Source organism: Falco naumanni, chromosome 3 (assembly GCF_017639655.2).
Source record: "Falco naumanni isolate bFalNau1 chromosome 3, bFalNau1.pat, whole genome shotgun sequence".
Lineage (NCBI taxonomy): Eukaryota > Metazoa > Chordata > Aves > Falconiformes > Falconidae > Falco > Falco naumanni.
Genome location: NC_054056.1, coordinates 1,389,552 through 1,409,778, shown reverse-complemented (window position 1 = coordinate 1,409,778; position 20,227 = coordinate 1,389,552).

The window sequence follows — 20,227 nt, the reverse complement described above, 5'->3', positions numbered from 1 at the left end:
TGGAAGTGATGCTTTCTGGTCCATCCTCCCACTCCATCCTCTGGCCCCAGCATCTCTCCTCCCTGCCAGGAGGATGGAGCCCCTAAGGCAGCTACTTCCCCGCTGCCCACAGCAGAGCACAGGCGCTCATGCTGCCGGGCTCTTCCCTGCCAGGCGCTGCTTGCCCTCGGTGCGTGGCTCTGGGGAGCACCAGGTCCAGCCCTGCCCTGGATCGCTGTAAGGTGGTAGCAGGCAGAGGAGACACCAGCACGACGTGACTGGCCTCGAGAGAAGCACTTCAATTAACAACAGGAAGGCCAGGGAAGGCTGAGTAAACTCAGGCTTTCCAAAAGAAGGCTGCAGGAGCCAGAGCTCCAGTGTTGTATTTCTGGCCAGAAGCGCTGCCGGTTTGGAAAGCATCTCCACTGGCGCTGGGGAACATCCAGCCTGGGTAGGGTTTGGGTCTGGTTTCAGCATTGGTAAGAGGCAGTCCTGGTGGAATCAGTTAAAAATCAGACCGTCTACTCCCAAAGCGCTGTGCACAAAATTGAGGAAAATCCCCTAGCAGCAGCAGTCCTTATCCATTTTCCAAGGTAGCCTTTGAGAAATGCCAGGGCTGCATGGGGTCTTTCACCACCACTGAAAAAATGGGCTTTTAAATACAACGGAAAAGCTACCTGCTACCCTCTCACAGCAAAACCTAGCGTGCCAACTGTCTGTGCTAAAATCTGACTGCCCGGCTGCAGGGCGTCATTGAAGCATGGCTGGTGCTCCTCTAGCTCTGCCAGAGGGACACCCAATCCACCTGCCCCAGCCCGGTTGGAACCCAAGACATGGCACCTCTGTCTCTGCTCAGCATACCAGAGAGAAAGAGAAAATAATTGTCTGCTAGATGTAAAAGGGCAGAATTGCATTTTCCAGCTCTGAGGAGGGCTTTGCAAACAATGGAGATTAAAAAATAAATAAAAGCTATAAAAAGTGCTTGACAATGTCCTTTTAAATTATTTTTTTTCCTGAAAATATGCAATAAATCCCATGCAAGAGTCATAAAAGTACCTGAAATGCTCTTAGAAAGATTTATGGGCATCTTACCACTATTCTCAATAAAGTGAATATGCTGGTTCCAAGATAATTTCTCATCACCCATACTTCAGATTCCTGAACTCCTTTCAGTCTGCCTATCCCAAGAAATACTGTAACGTCAGGCTGTCTGAATTACATCTTCTTAGAAATAACCGTCGTGTCTGATTTATACGTGCTAGCTGGGATCTTTCTCCTTCATCCACGTTGCTGAATCCAGTGCTTTTTAGCTTTGACCAAGTGCCAGTGAACTGTCCCTGTAACTTTTCCAGGGAGGTTTGTCATCCCAAAATAATCTAATCATTACCTCAAAGCAGTTTGGAAACATTACTTTTGAGATGATTGCTCCTGATATGGAGAAGTAATGGGTTTCTAATACCAGCACGCCACACTCAAGATGTTGTTCATGAAGGGAGGTGCCCAGGAGGTGGTGGGGGACAACCTCCCTCTTGTTATGAAAATGAAGAAAAATGTCTTTACTAGGTGGGTCCAACCACGTGTACAAAAAGGATTCTGTCCCCAGGGCCACCTACCATATAGATGAGGGTCACCCCATGAGATCCCTCCGAGCTGAGTGGCTTCTGTAGAGGCCAGGGAAGCTCTCGCCTGACTTTGCATTGACCACGGCCATTGCTGGTCTTCACTTCTGCAAGTGAGTGTGTGCTTGGCTCTGCTGATGGTCCTGGACTCACACCAGCCAGGATCTTCATGGCTTTGCATCGATCGCTGAGACTGTTTCTAACTGGTGCTGCATGGCTGGTGGCTCGAAGTTGTGGTTTTGCTCCGCAAACACCCTCCACGCTGCTGAAGTAGAGCCTTTGTGGGCTGCCCACTGGGACAGGCTGTGGGACGGGCTCATGCCCTCCTCACCCCTCTGTGTCTTCACAGAATCACAGAGTCACAGAACAGTTTGGGTTGGAAGGGACCTGCAAAGGTCACGTAGTCCAACCCCCAGGCTTCTCCATCACTTGCAGCATTCCTCCTAAAATCACCATCCTGGGCAAATCAACGCAGCCTCTGGGACATTCAGAAACATCTGCCAGAACCTGGCAGCCAGGCTCACTTAGGGGTGAAATTTATTGAAGGGAACGCAACAGCATGGGGGAAGAAATGCCCCAGATGTCTGTAGCTTATGTTCTTTCCCCAGCAGGAAGAAAGTCTTAATTACTTGATTAAAACAGCCATGACCTGGAAGACATTTGGGCTGTTCATTCTTCCCACCTTCCCCATTTCTTTCATTTTGCTACTAGTCACCCCAGAAGTGTGGTACCCTGGCTCATTAAGGACTCTCCGTTTATTTTAGTTTTCCACTGTCATTCTTTACCCACCTTCCTTCTTGCAGCTTTTCTAAATGTGAAGAAGTTTGCAAAATTAGGCATTAGCAAGGGGGAAATTGCAAAAAAAACCCAAGGAACAAGGCTGATGCCGTTCATCCTGTGGTAACCAGAGTCTGACAAAAGGCTATGGAAAACAGCAATCTGCTAAATGCCTCCAAAAATGGGGAGAAAACCACAGAAAATTATAATTTGAACAACAAATGGAAATTAAAGAAAATCAGAAAATCACATCCATGGGTTTTTTTGTGAAATGATGGATGTCTGATAAAAGGTAACTGTAAACTTCTTGGGACAAAACTGCTGTTCTCAGAGGCACCCAGAGAAAACGGTACCACAGCTCTCAGGTCAGTTGTGCTGGGAAGGCAGTGAAACCTTTCTGGGAAGCTCTTGCCTTTGAGTCAGTGGGGTCCATCCCCGCAAGGACTGTATGAATTTCACTGCTGTCTTGTGCCATTTAATTTCACTGCTGTCTTGTGCCATTTACTAATGATATGCAGCGGTGGTAACCAACGTTGTTGGTAACACAAAACAGGGAGGCAACCTTACACAGAGACAACAGGCAACAAGTCCATCATTCATCATTCAAGTTCATCATTTGATAGTGAATAACTTTCTTGCTTTCTAAGATACTGTTCTCTTGAACCTCTGTTGATGCAAGCATGCACAGACACATGCGTGCATGCACATGTGCTGCAGATTTGTCCCTTGAGGTCCCCCCGGAGCAAAGTGCATGGGTGTGCATTTCCTCGCAGAGGCTTTTGACCTGCCCAGACAAAAGCTGGGAAGGCTGAGGGCGTGAAGAGCACAACAGAGTCTTGTCACCGCTGGGAGCAGCAGGGGCTGGGTGGTCCCTGCCCCACCATCCATTACCGAGCCTGGCACGAGCCTGCCTGGTCAAGGTCCGAGCTGGGGGCAGAGCTGGGGGCTGGCAGGGCAAGGTGCAGGCAGCTGGGTGCACCTAACCCGTTCCTGCCCTCACCCTGAGGATCAACTTGATTCAGCTCTAGGAAGCCTTGAGAATTCTCCACTTTCTGCGGTTGTGCCTGGAAAATCAGCACCCACTCAGAATCTGAATTTCCAGGAAATTTAAAAGAAAACAACCCCCCACCAAAAAACTCACTGCACTTTCACATGTTTCAGACTGCTATTTTTTAATGACATCTGCAAAGTTGGAAACGCTGAGCTACAGCCAGGCAAGGATGTCAGTGGCGCGAAGAACTGGGGGAGGGGGAGAGTCCCTGCTGTGTATCCAGCCGAGGCGGGACTGGAGGCTGTGTCTCCCACCAGCACCTGAGCTGGGGTGAGGGGTCCAAGGGACACAGATTCATCTCCTGGCTGGGGAGCCACCAAAGGTGCAAACATCATCCTCCTTGCCCCAAAATCTGATGAGAGCCTTAGAAACCACCCTTTTCAGCCCTAAACACCTATCTCTGTGTTGTCAGCACTGAAAAATGTAGCATCCAATTTGGGGCCACTCTCAGATGTCCAGTCGTGCATTTCAGCGGTGGGATTTGGGCGTTTGCTTTTTGCATTGGTGAATAAATCCTTCCCTACAAACATGCTTTTTCATCTCTAGCGATGCCTTTGTGAGAGTCCCAGATCTGTCTCTCAGCCACTGCAGGAGCCCACACAAGTGCCCTGGGCTGTCCAGTTGTGTCCCAGGGGGGTCTGCTCCGGTCCAGTGTTTGAACCAGTTCATCCTGTGTGCACCGGACAAGCTTCCCAAGGTGATGCAGTCACGCCAGCACAAGACACCTGACCTGGACAGGGCTGCTTTGACCTTGAAGCCATGGTGCTGGATCTGGGGAGTGATTTTCCAGCTGGTCGCCCTTGGCTGCTCCAGTCCGTGCTGGAGCTGACCTGCAGTGGGAGGTGCCAGGCCTGATGCCTGGCTGGTGCTTGGAGAGCATAAACACAGAAATAATCAGGGAGGAAAAGTCCAGCATAGAGATGAGAGGAAGGACACGGCCCCTGTTCTGGCGAGATGGAGAGAAAACCAAGGATTCAAATACTTCCAGCAATTAATTGGTAGTGTGATGGGAAGCATGCACTGACTGTAAAAATGTTCCGGCGCTGGATCATGTGTCTGGAAGCACAGACATGTTTGCACAGCAGTGATGATGTTATGCTTTCATATGATTTCTTGATACTGTGGTTATTTTTCTGCAACATTGACCTGCCTTAAGGATACTCACCTGTCCCACCTCACCTTCTCTCTTTGCACTTTCAGAGCCACTGCTACAAGAGCATCCTTTGAGCTCTGCCCAGCTGTTAGGGGATTGGCACCTGCCAGCCTCACAGCCCATGCCTGGTAAGGACAAGTTACGCCCTTTAGGGTGGAGATGTATGGTAGAAAAGAGGAGATGAAGCTAGTTGGGATGTTTGAGGCTGAACAAACTAGTTGGGGGTGAGAGCTGATTGCTGCCTTTTCCCTGCATCCTTGCCTGGCTCCCCATCCGATGGAGGGGAAGCGTGACTGCTGCCAGCGCCAGGACAGAGAGGATGTGAGTGCTGTGGAGAGACTTTGGTGTCCGCCGTGGTCCCTCTGGGATCCATGTCTCTAAGAATAAGTGTCTGTGTCTCCATGGCCTCCGGAAAGCCAATCAACAGCATTCGTTAGCTGCCATTTGGACTCCCAGTGTCTCCAGCCTATAATTCAGTGGCTTGCATGCATTAATTGTCAAGCTTGTAGTGCTACAAAGATGCCCAGCCTGGCTTTCTTGTGGTTTGCACTGGCGCCTCTAAGCACAGGCTCACTATCCTTCAGCTGAGCTATTTGGCATAGCAGCTTGGGTTCAGGGCTTTGCTCTGAGTTACATCCATGGTCCTGACCTCCACGCTCTGCTCCCAGACGGCTGGGATGTCCCTGGGCTACCTGGACAAACAGCCCCAGTGCTGCTCTCACCCTTCTCACCCTTCCACGCAGATCTGCAGAGATTAATCTATGACCAGGAACTTCTCCAGACCCCTCTGAGAGCCAGCAACAGCCTTTATCTTCCTGATGTCCCACGGAGCTAAGCGCTCCTGGCTGGTGCCTCTGCCCTGGGCAGCATGAAGCCACGATGAGCAAGGTGGGCACCTCTGGGTATTGTATTGCAAGTTGCACCATTTCCTTGTGTCTGTAGATATTGGAGTCTGGCGATTATGCGAAGGGGAGGGATTGGACTCCCAGATTTACAGGGGTAAGTATAAACACAGAGCCCCTGTGCTGGCTCCAAATCCATTGGTGTGTTTTTGGAGCTCAGCACACACCTGCTGGCATAGAGCCCACCTAAGAAACCGTATTGCTTCTGCCTGGACAACCTGAGCATGCCACAAACCTGCACCCATGCACTCTGCTGCATGGTGTGTCCAAGCTCTTGGAGCAGGGCTCGAATGTCTCAGTGTCCTTTGAAACACTCAAGGAAATGAGCCTGAAGAACAAAGAACTCAGGTGGCTTAATTTGCTCATCAGCCTCTGTGACTCCCAGGTGAGTAATCTGACTGGAGATCCTGGCCCTCTCCCCCTGCAGCTGCAGACCCTCACTGTGTGGGCAGATGTTAGATCTCTCTTTATATGCCATGAGCTGCAATTTGGAAAATTACAGCCATGGATTGGTGCTCGGGTAAGGAATTGGGCTACTTAGGAACCTTTTCTGTTGCGCTCTTCTAGGAGCAGCTTCTGGACTTTCTGAGTCTGTGGTTGCATCTGGGCCATCCTGTGGCATGGACCTGTCCTGCCCATTGTGGCCTACGGCAATGAAGGTTGAATTGGGCTGCATGAGGAGGAACAAAGCCAGCAGGTTGAAGGAAGCTGTTGTTTCCCTCAGTCTGGCCCTGGTGCTGAGGTTTCTGGAGTCCTGTTTTGGACCCTCAGCACAAGAGAGGTGGAGAGGGCAATCAGGATGGTCAGGGGCTTGAGCACATAATGCTCATCTGGGGGGAACCAGGCTGGTTCAGCTCGCAGAAGAGAAAACTTTAGGAGGAGGGACCAAATTACTGTCTTCTTCTGCTGGAAAGGGATGGCTTAGAGAGGATGGAGCCAGGATCATGTCACAGGCATGCAGGGAAAGGGCCAGAGGCAAGGGACGCAAATTACAAAAAGGGAAATTCCATGTGGACATGAGGAAAATATTCTTCACCACAAGAGCAGTACAGACCTGTAGCAGGCACCCCAGGGAGATGGCGTCTCCACCTTTGGAGATGTAAAAATTTATTGGACTTGAGCAACCTGCAGTGGCTTTGAAGCCTGCCCTGCGTGGAGCAGGAGGCTGGACCAGAGACCTCCAGGTATCTCTTCCAGCCTAAATCTGCCTGTGATCCTGTGTTTCTGTGATTCCTAATCCCAGTCTGAGCCCAAAGAGCTTTTTCAGTTCCACAGCATCGGGTGGCCATGCATCCTGTGGGGTGATTACGGTGGTTTGTTTTAACCTGTTCTTTCCATGGGGTAACCTCAGCTCCTGCAACGTGGGAAATACCAGTGCTCCCCTCCCGGTGCTGCTGATGGTTTTACAAACTGCGTCAGACCTCTCTTGTTCACACCTTCCCCACACCACAGGGGACTTGATTTCTTTCCACCTGGGTGAAGATAGTCCATACCCTAATCCTCAAGTGTGTTTTGGTGCCCTCATCGTTTGCATTCCCCTTTTTGATGGCAGGGATGCATTGTGTGTATCAGTTGCAGGATCACATGGTTGTGAAATGCTGTGTGGTGTTTGCTGTCTCTTTCAGTTTGCCTCTTGGACCAACACTGAGTGTTGAACCGATGGTTTTGTTGCACTCTCTGCAGTGCTGCTCTGCCTGCTTCCCTCAGTAATACGAGCTAATGTGGAGGCCATCCTCCCACACATCTGTGCAGCCTTGTTTCCCATGTCCATTGCCTTGTATTCATTGGTGCTGAATTTAATCTGCAGTTTTATTTCACAGGTAGTCACGGTTGGATTCATCTGTCCAAACTGCAGCGGCGTACGTGATCCCTGGCCATCTTGGTTTCCCTAAGAGGGAGCGAGAGAGCAGCACATCTAAGGCACAGCTCGCCTCTCCCAGGGGGAAGCACCTACCGCAGGGCAGGCAGCTGTGCCACCCCAGCGGCTGAAGGTTAATGACCAGCTTGGGTCGAGGTTGCTCTGGCTGAAGAGCAGGGTATGTGGCTGGCAGCACATTCTCCCCCTCCCCAGACACACAGGTCTGGAAGCAAGACACCAGGCTCAGGGGAGGTGTGAGAAACAGATAATGTGCTGGGAGCACCAGCCCTGCAGTGCTGCGAGCGCATTTCCAGCTTTGTGTACTGAAAACTTTTCTGGTTTTACCCACCATGGTCATTCGGTCTAATAAACTAGTGTTGCCTCCCCCCACAAGCCTTGCACTCCCACCTAGTACAGAGTCCGGCTCCGGTCTGCCTGCCTGCATCGCCTCTCCAGCCCTTTTCAGAAGGCGCCACATCTGCCCTCCCCACTCCTTTCGTACCAGGGGTAACTGTGGCTCAGTGGTTTCACCACCGGATTCCTCAGATCTCCCAAGTTAAATCCACCTGCTTCTGGTGATTTGCTCCTGTTTCTGATTGATGTTTCAGTTTGAAATGCTTCCCAGACCCCCGTCCCCAAAGAACCGCTCTGGCACAGGGACTTCATGCAGTTCTTCCTGTGAACGATGATGCAGATAATTCATCTGTGTGACCTTTTCCTTGCAGAGTGCTCCTCTTACATCTTCACCATCTCTTGGCCCTGCAGACTTTTTGGCAGGCTCTTTGCTTCTGATGTATTTGAAAAAGCTTTTATTACCAGCTTTTACACCATTAGCAAGCTGCTTCTGCAAGTCTTTCCTGGCTTGATCTGCCAGGGTTTAATATTTAGCTCACTTGCCTTCATGCCACTCCATTACGTGCACATGCTGGGGGAGGCTGGTCTCAGCTAACCTGCCTCCTGTGACTGCTATCTTCCCCACGTCCTCTGAGCTCTTGCATTCCTGGACTGAAAACATGGACAAAACCTGTTCATTCTATTGCAGTATTTGGTGTTTTGCTTAAAACTTCAGTTTTTGGAATCAGGTAACTCCCTGGCAAATTCAGTTTTCACTGTCACCTTCTCCCAGCCCAGAAACAAGAAAGGAAACAGGGAGACCCAAAGATGGATGTGACAGGAGCTGCCCCGAAGCCGGTGCAGGGACCTGGTGCCCCTGGGTGAGGTAGGGGACACCAGGGATGCTGGTGTGTCCTGGGCTGGGGGTCACAGACTGGCAGGACTCAGCAGCAGAGGTCCCTGCCTGGGCAGCTGGGATGTCCTATAAGGTCATGAGCATTGTGGGACCAACTGCAGCTTCACAGCTGTGGGCAAAATCACTTCTTGCTCTCCAGGCAGATCATCCCTGCTGTGCGTGGCTGAGTGATTTTTCATAATAGTCTGTTTTGTGCAGCTTTTCTTGATACAGACCTGTTCACGGGTCCAGGGTGGTCTACACATATCTTTGGAAAGTGGGTCATGGTGGTGGTTTCCAGAGGTCATTTCCCTTCCCAGGCCACTGCTGCTGAACATGGGGTGCCTGTGCCTCACATTCCCACCCCAGCTGGGCTGCCTGGGGCACATCACCCTGGCCTCAGGCCCCTCTGCCCACCTTAGAGGAGACCACCGGCCCCAGGCAGCACCAGTGGATGAAGCTCTGCAGCATTTCAGCCTGGAGAGAGTGGCGATGGCTTCAGCACCCGCTGGTGGCAGAGGGACCCCTTCATACCACCGGGGAAATGGTTCTGGTTTGGTGTGCAAGTGAAACGAGCTTCTCCCCTCCATGCCCTGCATCCTCCCTGTGGAGGGAGGAGAAAGGCTTGTGGGGGGAGAGGGCTGGACGCAGGGTTTCATCTGGATGTTAGCGGGATGCAGAGGGCTGATGACAAGATGCTCGAGCCAGGTGGCTGGCAGGAGCTGCTGCTGGCATTCAGCAGCACTTGTGCAACACTGTACAGAGCCACTGATTACACCCAAGTCCTTCAGTGTGTGCGTGGGGGGCACATTACAATCAATAAGCAGCTCTGGATATTATTTAAGCAGTCAACAGCACCAGCTTCAGGACTCTCTCATCAGATAACTGAATGGCTGGGGGAAATTCAGATAACACCACTGCGAGATCTGGAGAAAAGCAAGTTAAGAGGCACAGTTGCCTCCAAGCAGTACAGACTGCGTATTATCTGCTGCGGTGCTACCAGGTTTCACTGTCAGGTTTTGAAGCCTCTAATGACACGTCTGGCAAATGAAAATAACCCCTTTAAAACAAAATTTGGTGCCCTTTTTAGTCTTAGAATCTAACTTTCCAGTATTAGCGAGGAACTGATCAATTTTTCATATGAACATAAAAATATAGATTGGCTCGTGCTGAGATGTGGCTAAATTCTCAGGCTTGCCAGGGTCTTTATATAATCCTCAGACTTGGGCTGGCAGCAGAAGAGAAAACTGGGAGTCCCAGGTTATTAATGTGCAGACTAAAAATGTCATGGCACGTCTTGCCCCCTGGTCCTCGGCAGGACACCTCCTCGCTGGTCTACCCCACGTGTAATGCAATGGCCCCTGCATTAGCTGCTCCTAAACTGGCCGTCCTTGCCCTCAGTCACATGCAGCACCGTGTACTCTGCACTGTTTTTGATGATTAGCTTTGCAAAGACACACAGTGCACAGGAGTGCCTGGAGTTGTCCAGGATCTGATGGCTCCTGTGATGGTGCATGCTTGTCTGTTCCTCTGCCTTTCCCATCTCCCCCTTCTCACCCCAAACTCTGCCTTCCATATTTTGGGGAATCCCAGACTTGTTTCTGGGCACAACCAGGCACCAGATCATCGCTGCCCAAGGACATCCCCCAGAATTGCCTCCCAGCCGCTCAGCAGCAGCAGGAGCACAGACAGGCTGGCTCATCAGGTCGCTCCCAGGCAGGGCAGCCAGCTGGGCCAGGGGATGGGGTCCACTGCTGCAGGGCTACTTCCATGGTGCCTCCCACCCCCAGCTCTGATTTACCTCCTGTTCCCTCTTGCCTTGCCTGCCTCTTTCTCTAGCCCAGACAGCTCTTCAGCCTGATGGGGGTCCACAACCCACAGCCACATGCCAGTCAAGTGGCACCTTCTCCTCTCCATCCTGATCCTGGCCTTGGCCTTGCAGCATCTTCGACAGGGGACGCTTTTGTCTGCAGCAGCCTGGACCCTGCGGACACAAATGCCCAGAGATGCAGGTGGCTGTGGGCAGCATCCTCTGAAGAAGAGCCCTCCCTCTCTGCAGGAGCAACGCCACTTCCCCGGCTCTGCCCTGCGGCTCCGGCGTGCTCAGCTCTTCCCCTCCCACAGCATGTGTGAACCTCGCCCTCCTCCCTGGGTGACTCCTGCACAGAGGGTGTTTTTATAGGGGAATACTGGGATGGAAACGGGCCACGTACTTGGAGCCACTCGCTCCTGCCTAATCGTGCCATCTCCAGTAACACCCTCTCACGCTGTGCTGGTGCTTGGGGCTCCCTGGGATTGAAAATCCAGGGCTGCTGGCAGCTTCTCCCAGTGCTGTGGTGAGTTTAGCTCTCATAAATCCCTGGGGTTGTGATTAATTCTTCATGGTGTTATTTAACTGCTTGTCAGGGGTTCACATGGGTGACTCCAGCAAGATGAAGACTACCTCAGCGCACTCCAGTGGGAGCTGCTGTTTCTGGGCAGCGCTGTGAGCAACCACTCCTCCGGCCAGACAATTGGAATAAGGGACATTAGAGACCAGAGCTCCTGATCCACAGGAGGCCACATGAGCAATCGCACCCACATGGGATTGTTACTTCCTGTGCCTTTTTGGCCAGTTTCCTCCTGAAAACTCCTAATTTTGGCCCCAGACTAATGCAGACTCTGAAATCACCTGGTTTCCAATCTCCAGTGAACTTTTAATTGTCTCCCTGGTCCTAAAGAAGGTGGTGAGACCCCACACATGTTCCTCCCCAGGCACTGTGCCTCCCCTCCATCACCCCTCCAAAGCTGCTCCCTCCTTTGTAGCCGTGTCTGCGTTGCAGGTCACTCTTTTCTCCAGGGCTGAGGTGACCAGTTCTGGACCTGCTCTCTGGGATCTGGTGGTCTGTGCTCTTTGCCAGCTTGCTACTGCATGTTATGCTCCAGCTTCTGCCATCAGGGCTCAGGGAGTAGTAAATAGCTGTGCTGGATGAATGGGATATTCCTAGGAGGAGATGGATGTGACTACAGCCTTCAGCATCACTCTTCTCTTCCCAGCTTGCTTTGCTACCTCCTGCTTCTCCTGCTTTGGGTGAGATCCCAAACAGAGCCTGAGCCTCTTCCCACCAGCTGTCCCCTTCCCTGGCTCATGGGGAACCACCATGTGCAGGACTGGAGGAGGAAGGGGTGGGATGAGGGGATATGAGACAAGACGGCACCGTCCTGCTAGGGGACTACCCACACCAGGGCACCCATCCTGCCCACTGCTTCCTACGCTTCATCGGGGCTGAGTCCTGCCTGGCTCAGGCAGCAGGAAGATCCCACGATCAGCGGGGTCTGAGGTGCTCAGGTCTTTCCAGGCATGCTCAGCTCCACAAACCCTCAAAGAAAGAAACAGGCGAGCTGTGCAGTCCTCCACTGCTCTGCAGCAGCAGGAAAGGTCGAGGTTTAGACCAGCCACTGATAACGGCTTGAAAATCTGCATTTCTGTGATATGTGGATCTCCCTTCTTAGGGACGCATGACCTTGAACATTTTGATTTGATCTGGGGAAAGGAAGAAGGTAAGAAAAAACGTCTGACCCAGCACCAGGCTGAGCCTCCCCTGAGGAAGGCAGGTATGGTATTAAATCTCACCTTGCTACTATTGCCCTGCCAGTTGTTCGTGCTTGGCTGAGGGTCTGGAAGGTGACAGCTCTTAATTCAGAAAGGAGAACAATTAACAAGAAATAAAATACCAGTGAGCCTTGAAAATCACCTGGAAGATAATAAAGAGAAAACAAATCTATCCCTTTTTTTTTGAGAGCTCTTCTCAGCTCAGCAGATTTATTGTTACCTTTTTAAATTTTAACAACTTGCAAGGCCAATGCACTGACTTCTATTACATTAAAACTTTTGCTTTTTATTCCCTAATTTGAAGCACAAGGGAAGCTAAATCACTAGGCAGTGAAAGGCTTCCAGTCGACAGGCACTGCCGTGCAAGGAAATAGAATTCTCTTGCAAGGTGTCCAGTCTGCCAGGCGGCACACGATGCGAGGGGGATTGCCTTCCTCCGCTGCTGGGGGCGTCGGGAGGACCAGGCTGCTGCAGCCTTTTGGGGGCCCTGAAGTGAGAACTGCCCTGAGAATCTGCTCCAGCACATCCACGTCAGGTGCTGGGTGTTTTCCAGGGCACTGGCTGGTTACGGGGAAGTGCCTGCTGAGGCCCGGTGGCTTGGGACACCCATGCTTGTGTGGTGAGGTGGTTCTGCACAAGATGGGAGTATCGCTCTGCGCTCCCACGGGCATGCGGTCTGATCTCAGCCAGTGGTGATGAGGCCTCAGTCCAGCAAAGACAAGGTGAAGGAAGCTGTTGTGCTTGGCTACTCACCTGCTGCAAGACTCTAAGCAAGACACTCCTGTCAAGCTTCATCTACAAGATGGACCAACAAAAATCTTTTTCCCTGAGTATCTTGCAAACTTTCCTTACTTGGCACTGTTTGACAAGGACTTGGGTGGCCTTGGAGGGATGCTTATGGGAGTTCCCACACCCTGCCTTCACCCCCTGTGTCTGAGCACAGGGCATGCTGCACTCCATGCCTCCCTGTGTGACACTGGACCATTACCCTGGCTGCCCCTTATATAAAGAGAGGTGCCTCGGGGCCCCGTGGGCATCTACAGTATCTTCCATTGCCTTCAGAAGATGTAGACCACAGGAGTCCCAAAGAGATATGCAGGATGCCTCAAGGGGCACGACCATGCTTGGGGCACTCAGAGCCCGATATGAATGCGTGGTGGTCACCTTGGTCGATGCACCAAAGGCCGCAAGTGCAGCGTGTGCCTGCATGTTGCTGGCTCTGCATAGGTGGTCGTTGGACTTGCTGGGGGTAATTGATGAAAATTGTTGAACCTGGTGGCAATATAGTGGATGCTTCGTTGATAAGGGGATGTAGACCTGGCGGTTCATGCCAGCCTAACAAACAGGAGGCATCAGACCAACAAGCTGGGGCTTGTAGATGTCTGCATGCACTGTCAGGGTGGTGGGGAGCAAACCCCACACTGTGTCCATCAGCACGTCCTTAACGCTGCCTGTCCCTGCTGCCTGTCCTGCCAGCCAGACATTGCCTGCTGCCCGTCAGGCTCAGGACAGCTTGCTTCTGCTGGGACTTTGCTTTGCGGGACAGTCAGAGCTGTCCAAAGCAAGCACGGATGTTTTTACCTCTCGCACAGACGTGGCTAATTCCTGTGGGGTTTTCTTTGGCCAGGATTCAGGGGAAACTCCCAGTGGGGCAGGTTCTCCATCTTCCATCACCCCCCCAACACCACTTCCCACGTGCCAGACACGATGTGCATTCCCGTGCTGTCTTGTCCTTCTCCAGTGTCTCCGACCCCTGACACCTGCGGGGTGTGGGACGGCCACAGCCCAGGGACAAACCTGCAGCAAAACATCTCTGAGGCTCCTCTGTGTGCTGCGGTGAGAAGTTAGCCTGCAAAGAGAGACCAAGCAAGGTCTGCCAATTTTGTCTCTAGCTGGGGTCTAAAGCTATTTAGAGTCAGGCCCTCCCTCTTTTCAAGCTAAAGATGTTCCACCTGGGAAACAGGCTTTCCTGGCCTGGGAAACCTGGTGGCCCCAGTCCTGCAGGTGTCTTGAGTACAGCATTATCCACGTGCCGTGGGGACCTGCCAGCACCAACCGAGGGTGATGCCTGGGCTTCAGATTTCATCAGGATGGAAAGGGAAGCGAGATGGCACAAGCAGCTATTGTGCAACCATGTTACTCATGGTCAGATGCAGCATCAAGAACCTGCTTTTCATGAGGAACTTGACTTGTTAATGAGCCTGGAATCTGGGTCAGGCATTTCCCACACTGGGGATGGGTGGACGCGGGCATCGGCACCATACCAGGGAACCTGGAGACATGAGGCAGAGCAGCCAGATTGTCTCTGGCTGCGACAACCACAAGTGAATTTTTGCGAAGGGCCTTTTGGCTTCTGTCTCCTGCCAGTTTCAGCAGGCTGGGGTGTGTGTCTCTGCTGGCTGAGAGCAGCTGCAGTTGTGAATCTGGCCCTGAGATCATCACAGAAACTTGGCTCTTAACTGAAGGTGCCTGGTGCACAGTGGGTGCAAGTCCCTTCAGGCCCTGGCTCCTCCTGGCACACCACTGGAGGGTCACGGCTGCCCCTCTCCTGGGAGCAAAGCAAAAGCTGCTTTGGAGATGATGCATTACTTTCTTTAATGCAAGACTAAGCGCTGCCCTTCACAAGGTTTTCCTGGGGTGGGGAAGCAGTTGACCAAAGCTGTGTCAGCAGCTGGGCCATGGTCTGTGCGGTACAGAGGCAGGTGCTGCCCCAGCTGAGTGGAGCAGACACCTCTGCAGGCTGCTGCCCAGGTCACTGCAGCGCCCATGCAACGCTCTCCAGCTGCTGGGGTGAGCCAGACCTTCCCTGCCACCCACCTGATGGCTGTTCTGGTGGGGAGCCTGCTGTCCTGGTGGCATGCTCCAGCACCGAGCAGGTTTGCTGAGCCCCCAGGGCTGCAACACCATAACCGTGGGAAAAACAGCCTGACGGAGGGTCTTCCTTCTGCTCTCTGTCCCGTGCTGGGGTATGGTTTGGGTGTTTCACTCCAGTGTCACTCTGCTCTTCGACCAAAACTTCAAAAATTACACACAGCAGCCTGTTTCATTTGTATGCATGTCTGGGCACTGGATTTGAAAATGAAAATGGTGCACTGAACAGGGGTTAAAGTACAGGCAAGTGGCTAATCAGATCTTTACATCCCGTGTGCCGGCTGGGATGCCCTCACCTGATTTGCAGGTTACTCTTGCCTTGTAGCTCTTTTAATTCCTTGATCCAAGCAGCATATTCAGTGAAAATCAATGTAAATAAGGCTCCTGTGGTTCTGCCTCTCCCCATTGGAGCCCAGTACTTGAGTCAGAGGGACCAAAAACTGCTCTCAGCCACTTATTTATTTTTTAAAATGAATCCAGCCTAGAGCAGGATTACGTGGATTAGCAGCTGAGCATTCCCCTGCCTACAAAACATGCACAGCCAGCCAGCCAGATACTCACTGATGGGAACCCTGTCCTCCAAACACGACGTGTATTTACATGGCCTCTTGGCTGCCTGCATCCAAGCCCATCTGTTCAGCTGATTCAGGGTCTGCCCGTCCTCCCGGGCGGGTTGGACCGCTGCCCTGGGGCGGGAGTGGCAGCTAGGCTGGTGCAAGGAGGAGATGCTGTAAGTTACTCCGTCTGCAGGGAAGCTCTCCTCACTGACAGCATTGCATGCCGATGGGGGTCACAGAGCAGAGTGGGAGACCTCCTTGAAGCAGGGGATGCAGGGAGGCAAGGGCTCCAGCTGACCAGCTGTTCCTTTTACCAGCAAAGCAGGTGGCATTTTTAGCAAGGAGGCCCTCCCTGGTGATCCGCAGATCTGGAGAGGAGGATGAAGCACAGCCTGGAGTTATCAGAACACAACCCAGGGTAGGAGGGATGTATTGGGCTACAAAAGCACCGGTGCTTTTCCAGACCTCAGAAGGCACCTGAGTGCCTTGAGTAGGAACATCACTGGGACATGGTGTCCAGCACAAGAGGCTGTGGAGATGGGTAGGAGACCCCCAGCAAAGAAAAAGCCCAGTGGGTCCTACATGGAAGGAAACACCCCAGCTGCTTGTCGGTACCAACCCACCAACAGCCTAGGGAAGGATTTAAATCCAGGCCTGAGCAGCCCAAAGGGCTGGGCTGGCTCTGAGCCACACGGAGCAGTCCTTGTGTCTGAAAGGCCACCCCCGGGTGCAGAACTTTGTCCCCAGGGAAGGATCTGTCCTCCAGCCAGGCATCGGGGTGGTGGTGTGTGTGGTTCTGGGGGCCCAGCTGGGTCAGCAGCGAGTGCTGGGGTTCATGGCAGTGCTGGAAACCCCCTCGGCTGGGGCTGGCAGGTGGGCAGGACCAGGATGGGTGGCTGCCTGCAGGATAGGGCAGGTGGGATAGGCAGTATGTGGGCAGGAGGGGGAGAAACTCAAGGGGCGCAAGCTCTCTAGAAGGACCTTTCTCCCTCCAGCTTTGCTGCTGGGAGGGCACTGAGCTCTAGAAGACACCTGCAACTTGTGGCACAGCCAGGCTGGCCTGTGGGTCCCCCATCCCCTGCACCACCCCGAGTGCTGATCCTGTGGCTCTGCCTGCTACCAGCTCCACTCTACTCCCTGCCTGTGCCTGCCTGCCTGGCAGGGGCTAAGGACCACAGCAGTGCAGGGAGCTGCCCAGCACCGGTCCCTGTGCCAGGGAAGCCCACTTGGCTAAGCAAGTTTTCACTGACACCTTTTTTTTTTCCTTCAGTGGAAGCCTTCCAGCAGTTTTTAAATTGCTCTCTGCTGAGCAGAGCGAGGCCAGCTCCCTGCCTGCTCCGTGCTCGGAGCAGACAGCTGGCTCCTGCCCTGAGCTGGCCTCCCAGGCTGACTGCCAAGCAGGCAGGACGTGGGTCCCACGCTCTCACGCATGCTCGCACAGCGAGCGGGTGCCCACGCAGCTGCAGAGAGCTGGCACGGCTGCTGGCTCCAACCCGGCATCCAGAGCGGGAGCAGCGCTGCGCTGGAAATCCCAGCCTCGGACAGGCACTGGTCCACCCGCAGAGGAAGGAGCAGCGTCTGGCTCAGAGCCTTGGCCGCGGGTTGCCTCGGGGGGTGCCCTCCTGCAAGCCCAGAGCCCAGGCTCTGCCCAAGGAGCAGCACCTTGAACGAGATGCTGGTGCCAGGTTGCACAGGCGCCGGCGACCTCCATTCTGTCCAGTGATGCCCTGGCACAGGCTGCGGGGGGCTGCACCCCTCCTGCCCACACAGCCAGACCCTCTGCGCGGGGCTGCCCTGCAGCCCTGTCCCTCTCTGCAAATACTCGCAAAGGAGCTTCCCAGGACCTACCCCCAGGATTAAAGGATAATTTTCTAGAGGGAGGAGGGTAGGTGGAGTGGAGGTGAGATAATCAGAGGTGGTTGGACGGAGGAAGGTGGAAATAACTCTGCTGCATTTGACGGTTTCCCTTGTTAATGCATCGCTGGTGGTTCCGGTCTTGCTCACGCGGGGAGTGACACAGGCCCCTTCTGCCTGGCTCCGCGCAAGGGTTGGATGCGAACAAGCCTGTGATTCACTGAATGAGCACCAAGGAAAGGAAAGTATTGAGCAGCTTTGTCATTCCAGACACATCATTCCTCCTTCACCGAACAAGGCAGGAGCGCGTGCTAATAATCTGGGATCTCGTAATTAAACACCCTGCAGCCTGAATATGTATAAGAATACACAGTTACGGTTTCATGGACTATCTCACTTGTGGCATTTCTGTGGGTTGGAGTTGCTTTGCTTTGCAACTTAAGTGCTCATGTAGGGCTTGCTGTATGTGGCACACTATCAATCATGGGTATGAAAAATCCCCCAAGCCACCAGAAAATGGAAACAATCTTGAACGCTCCTGAAGTGAAAGCAGAAAGCCATTCCCAAGACATTCCTTCCAACAGTGAAATGGCTTTTTAAAGAATCCAGACGGAAGATGTAATAAGGGAAAAGCTGTACAGAAAAAGAAAAGCCCACCACCTGCAGCAACACAGTATCATAGGAAAATTCAGGGTGGAAGGGACTCTGGAGGTCTGTTGTTCAACATCCTGCTCCAAGCAGGGTCAGACCAGGTTGCTCAGGGATTTTTTTTCAAGACCAGTCAGGTCTTGAAGGCATCCGAGGACAGAGACTGCACAGCCACTCTGGGCAACCTGCTACAGTGTTTGACTTTCCCCATGGTGAAAAAATTTTCCCCTATATCCAGTCCAAACTTGTTTCAATTCGTGTCTGTTGTCTTTCATCCTCCTACTGTGAGCAGTAGTGAAGATCCAGGGTCTGTGCCTTCTCAGTGACCTCCTTGTAGATGGCTTTGAAGATTCCCCCCCCGTTGAAGCGTTCTCATCCTCAGGCTGAACAAACCTTGTTCCCTCAGCCTCTCCCCACAATGGCACATGCTCCAGCCCCAGGACCATCTTGGTAGCCTCCTCTAAACTCACTCTGCCTTACTGATGCCCACTGGCAGACCCAGAACCAGATGAGGCACTTAGATGCACTCTAATGAGTGTCGAGTAGAGGGAGATCCAAATGCCTCAGCTTCTTCGTAAGCACCTCCAGCCGTGTGGTCTACATCTCCAGGCATGCCCTCTCCCCTCAGGACAGAGGTGTGCATGTCAGGAGGTGGCCACAGAGGGCTGCAAGGGAGATCTTGAGGACAACCTGTGAAAACCCTGGTAGCAGAGGGCTAAAAGCACCATCCTGGAGGCTGGCTGCACAGACCAGCAACCAAAGATGTCAATGCCATTTCCAAAGGAGGAGACAGTCCAGGGAGACAATTTGTACCCTCTGGGACAGCATCAAAACCACAGCACCTGCCATCCCTCCAAAAGGCTCCCCAGGGAAGTGCGAGGAGATGACACCAGCCAGGGTGGAGATGCTCAGTGAGGGGAAATCAGCCTAACTGTGGCCGCTCCGTGGAAGAGAGAAAGTGCAGCACCACCCTGCCAGGGCACAGGGCCAACGTGTCTCTGCACAGGCAGGCAGAGCTTCCCGCGCAAGAGGTGCACAGCATTTACTGCAGGAACATTGTTGAAAACATTTGAAGAGCTTCTCAGCCCTTTCGTGCCTCCCTGGAGGCATCCGCTTGCGTGCATGTGTGCACCACTGCACCAAAGGGACCGTGCCCACCATTTGGCTGTGGACTCCCCAAATCCAAATATATATACGCTTTGAGCAGTGCTTGCTACGTAATTCCTCAGGTACTCACACAGCTGTGCTTGCCCCAGCGGTAATGGGATGATCTGAGGTGTCGATGAATGGCCTTTGGTGTGAATTTATAGCGAATGTTGAGATTTCAGAAGTGGCTTTGGGGGATGACGTGCTTAACTCCCACCCCAGTGCACCATATCCATGGGTTATGGGAACAACAATGACAGTGTCCCCCTAAACCAGTTCAAACTGGAGTTCCTGTAATTCTGTTTAATGTGTGGGGAAACACCTGGGAGGCTGATGGCAGCTGCGCTGCAGATGGCAGGGGACAGGGGGTCTGTACAGAGCTCTCCCCATGTCTGCAGGATGGAATACCATGCAGTACTGTCACTGTCCCTGTCTAGGGGTTTGCATGCCACCTTCAACAGATATAGCCCATTGGTGTCTTCCTCTCTGGTGTCACCCCCACTTGCTGAAGGCCTGTAAGTATCTGCTGAGCTTTCCCATTGCTCTCTTCCAGGCCCCTGTCTCTGTGCCACCTGTAACCCTCAGCACAGTGAAGCAGATGATCTGGAGGATTCCTTGGTCCCAGTACTCCCCATTTCTGTTTGCACCCATCAGCTGGCTTTTGCCATGTGCTGGGATCTCCTGGGAGTGGGGCAGGTCCTGCTGTGTTTGGACATCACATAGGTGTGATATGGCTTGCAAGGGGAAAGGGACAGCAATCGCATGGTGTTGAGTTCCTCCTCGGCCCAGTTAGCTAACCACAAACAAGGTTGCATTGGCACTGTCAGGCATGTTTCATTACAATAATCAGGGAAATGGGTAGTCTTTTGCTTTGCCTTTTGTAAGGAAAATATGTCAGATCTCCACTGATGGACTGGCTGACCTCTTGGGCTGTGGCACCAACTGGGAGCTGCCCCTGCCTGGGCTCATAGTTGGTTCCCGATGAGGACATA